This window comes from Chenopodium quinoa, unplaced genomic scaffold (genome assembly GCF_001683475.1).
Source record: "Chenopodium quinoa cultivar QQ74 unplaced genomic scaffold, ASM168347v1, whole genome shotgun sequence".
NCBI classification, from domain to species: Eukaryota; Viridiplantae; Streptophyta; class Magnoliopsida; order Caryophyllales; family Amaranthaceae; genus Chenopodium; species Chenopodium quinoa.
In genome coordinates this window covers 84532-89229 of record NW_018744202.1, presented here as the reverse complement: position 1 = coordinate 89229, position 4698 = coordinate 84532, and positions in this window count along the sequence as shown.

Sequence of the window (4698 nt, the reverse complement as noted above, 5' to 3'; positions counted from 1 at the left end):
ACCACTTCTTCACATCATTGGGCAAGGAAGGAGGAACCTTTTGGGTAATTACTTCCCACAAAGGTCTAGCACTCCAATAAGCATCAAATCTGTCTACTTCCTAGGAGACAGGGAACTCGTAGGGAGGACGAAGATCTCCGAAAAGAATATTTTGAAGTAAGCTGTATTGTCTTTTTACCCTGCAGGGATAGTAATAAGTCATACGAGACAAACTTGGAAGATGGCAGAAAGGTTGCTTGTTGACACCAACCATCCTTTCTATTTTCCACCACGGGATGACCCACTTGATAGCAAAATTACGAGATTCGAAGACCCTCCTCCACTCATGGCGCCCCATTTTAGAGAAACGTTTCTTCCTCCTCACGAAGCAATTTGGAGTGTACTTCTCAACGTTATCCGAAGGGCTAATTAATTCTAGCCTTTCCATTAGCCACATCTGTAAAAAAAAATTGCAATGCAAATAGATTATTATAACTATACAAATTTTTTTTTTATTTCCGTAATTAAAAATATTATTTTTCTACCTGTAATAAAATTGGAGAGCCTCGAAAAAGTGCTTTTGGGCTCCTTTTCAAGTCATCAAGACTAATCATAGTCTCTCCAACTATCAATGGCATTGGATTTCTCCCTGATTCAATTTGTTCTAGTACAGTAATTATAATTGATTGACCATTATTTTTACCACTACTAAGGAAAAATTGATTAAGCATACAAAATAAGAAAGCCCTTCTTCTATAAATATGAAAAGATTCGGAGAGAGGTTTATCAAAATAATGGCGAGCAAATTCTTTCAAATTAACTATGTTGCCATCTACTATTTTTGATAAATCCCTTTCTTTTAAATTGAAGAAGCGTTCAAAATCCTTGTAATAATATGCATCTATTCTAGGGATTACTATAAGGTCTATTGCAGGGAAACCTAAAATAGCACAAAACTCTTCCGGCAAAGGGCTAATTTCATCATACCCTATTCTAAAGCAATGAGTATCAACATCCCAATATTCTAGAGCGGTATGAATAAAATCTAAGTCAACATCTACCCCTTTGAAACCATAAATTCCCCCCAAGTGGAACAAATCTAATTCTTTTCTTTCTTTGGCATTAAGAGACCGACACCATTCATGGGTGTATTGGATAAAAGTTTTGGTGACTAGAGACATGATATTATTTTTCTAAGGCCAAGAATTATTTTATTTGCTGAAATTATGAAAAGAATCGGCTGGGAAGGGGGCTATTTATGCACGAATTAGGAGCAGTTTTAATCGGGGTAGAATACGGAGTCAGCACTACTTGGCGCTAGACGCTGCGATTGGCGCCAGACGCCAAAGCTTAGCGCCACACGCTAAGTGTAGCGCCTGGCGCTACACCAAATTGCGTGGCGCCAGCTGGCACCAATTTACCTCGTCATACGCGCTTTCTAAAACCGTGTTTTTACCTTAATTCGAGTCTACTAATGACTTTACGGCTCCCTTATCTTTTCTAAACATCTCTTTATTCTTTTTTTAATTAATATAGCTATTATATTATTATATTATTCTTTTTTGGATTTTATTTAGGTTAATTTCCAAGTTTTTTATAAACCTAAGTTTTTATTTGCCTTTTCCTTTTTTCATTTTTCTTTTTGGGGGAGAAAGTCGGATACCCTCCACCAATAATAAAAATGATGACGGAATTTTTGCGCAAAATTACTTGTCACACTTTCTTGCACACACAAACATGCACATAATAATATAAATAAAAAATAAAAAAAAACATCATAATAAAATAAACTAATAATAGTATGTATATACAAAATATGTCTAAAAAATGAATCTAACTAAAGGGTAAAGTTCTATACAAAGTAAAAAAAAAAAAAAGCACAGGAACAAACTACGGCGCCGGGGGGCGTACACCCATCATCTCGTAAAATTGCGCCGTACGAGGAGTAACCTCTCCACCAGCTCCGACTCTAGCTCTAGTCTCCCCGGGAGGTGGAAAACTCAGCACGGGTCCACTCCACCTAAGATCAACCTGAGGCTGAGGCTGTGGAGGCTGTTGCGATGACGAGCCAACCTCGTACATCCCACCACCTCTAAGAGCCGAGGTAGCCTCTCCCTGGCCTACCGGTGCAGCATGAGCACCCTTAGAGGAAGAACCAGAGCCCTCTGCCACATCAGCACGGGCTGCCTCAGAGCGACCGCCTCTACCCCCTGACGTAGTGCGGCGACGTCTCGAGCTAGACCTCGCCAGATCCCTCCGCACCTCAGGTCTCGTGCGGGTATGAGAAGCAATATGGTGACCCTGCAAAAAGAATTAAAATCAGAAACAAGGAAAAATCGAAGCGGTAATGCAAAAACATATGAAAGGGAGACTACCTCCTGAACGGCGTCGTCGCGACGGCAGGTAGTCACATTCCTCATCCGGACAAGCTGGCTCCGGAAGGCATCTATAAATCGTGTCATCGCCGAAACCACCTCGCGCGAGAACTGTCAAAGAAATAAGTCAGTAAACATGCATAATATATATGGACAAAAGTTGCAAATAAATAAGCTTGCCCAAGTCTGGTGGCGAGGAATCGACCGCTCTACGAAGCGCTCGTCCTCGGGAGCCGGAGGAATCATCTCCTCAATCGGCCCGCATGTCCCCTGGTAATGGATGGACATACAGGGTGGCACGAACTCAACACCATCGTCCTGATAAAGCAAAACAAAGTCAGTAAAGCATTACTTGGGGGCTACTTCACGAAAAGTAAAAGTTGAAAAATCTTACCGCCACATCCTCAGCCGGTACAGGAACTGGAGCTAACAATGGCAGTAGCTTCTCAGCTTAGCATCGCCAAGTGATCGTGCAAGATCGCCAAGGGGTACCAACTCCCTCTAACATGCTCAAAAACCTCGCGGCGTCAAACATGTGACGTGGTGGAGGAGCAGGAACGACAAAGATATCGGAGGAATGCTGTCTAACAACCCTCTCTCCTAAGTATGCGATCGCTCCATAAGTCCCCAGGAAATAACAACGCTCAGCAGAATACTGTGCGGCTAAACCAGGTACTGCCAGGCCGACCCACGGCCGGTACACCACCTCAGGCTTCTGCAAAGAGCATCAATCAGGCGAGAGTCTACCTAAAGCATCACAAAATAGAAAATAAGAAAAAATCGTACCGCGATTATCCAGTCTTAGACATATGTAGTGGACATCCCCACACGGCGGCTGTCCCAAGAAGCACTCACTGGAAACCTGCGCGTTGACGGTCTCGCCGGCGCAGCAGAAGGGAAGTACTCGTAGAACCAGATGTACAAGGAGTTAAAATTATCAGCAAGTGCTAGCTAAAATATAGAGCTAAACTTTATAGGGAATAATGTTTACCTCTATGACCCTCCAAAAGCCGAACAAAGCAACATTCGTCCTAAAAGACCGGTGTCGACACGAGTCCCTCAGCCCACGAATGAATTCAACATAAGCCAAGCTGGCTCAGTCATAAGTCCCGATTCGGTGTAGATCGCGGACAACAGGAAGGTAGTAAAGCAACGCCCTACTACCCTTGTCAGGGGAGAACGTCCCTGACAACAAAATGAGCGCAAAGATGTGCACCCGCTTCTCTCGAGTGGTCGCACCATCATCGAAAGCCGCTGCCAGAGTCGAGCGGAAAATCCCCCTGGCACTGAACTGAGACGACTCAACCTCAGCTTGGGACCGAATGGTAATCGACCTCAACAGCTCCTCGACTACGGGAGAAAAGACGTCGATCCCACTGTCAAACGGCAGTGGCACAGAGCTGAATTCCAGTCCTGTGATGAGACTAAAGTCGGTAGGAGTGACCATCATCTCACCCCAGGGAAAGTGGAAAGTGTTGGTGGTGTCCCAGAAGAACTTCACCAGAGCGCGCACTACATGGTGACCCTAGCTGGAGGCAACCATCGCCTCGGAGGTCTCAAACAACGCAGCGAGACCGCAGGACTCCCATAGGAGTCTCGTCTCGACATCCCTGGCGATGTACATCTTGTACAAATCGCCCAAGCCATCACAGCCGGAACGGTGACAGCGCGTCCTCCCAACAGTGATGCCCCGTCTCACCCTCTTAGAAATATGGTGGACGGGGGCAAAGAACAAGGTCCGCTCGTCCCACTCGGGGAGTCGACCAAGCGAAGTGGACGGCGCGGCGTCGTCCTCCACGGGCTCATTTTCCCGTCGAGTGTCTCGGGACTGTGAACCAGAGCCTCGCTGTCTAGCCATGCTACATTGTGCACAATTATCATAAATTAAGGTTCTATAGTATCTAAGTTTCGCCTATCCGCATGATACTATGTTCGCATAAAAAAAAACAGAGTACGTAGTACTAAAACAGAGCACAAATTCAAATTGAGCATAACAGCATTTTTCAAGCAATCAATCAATTTCTTGCAATACTATAATAATTATCATGACAAATTGGACAAGAATTGCTAGCAAAAACACCAAGAACAAGTCACATTGCATTCTCGACCTCAAGGGGTTCAACAATGGCAATTCATTCATTTCTTCACCAAATTGAGTCAAACAAGTCTCAAATTACTACCAAGGCAATATATAAACATAACCAAGCAATTTCATGGCATAAAATTTGATAAATAGAGAGAATTAAGCATTCTAAGTTTCAAAATTTCATGAAATTTGAATATAAACATGTGCAAAATTCATAAAAACCAGTGTGAGTTTAAAGAAAACTTACATAGATCGGGA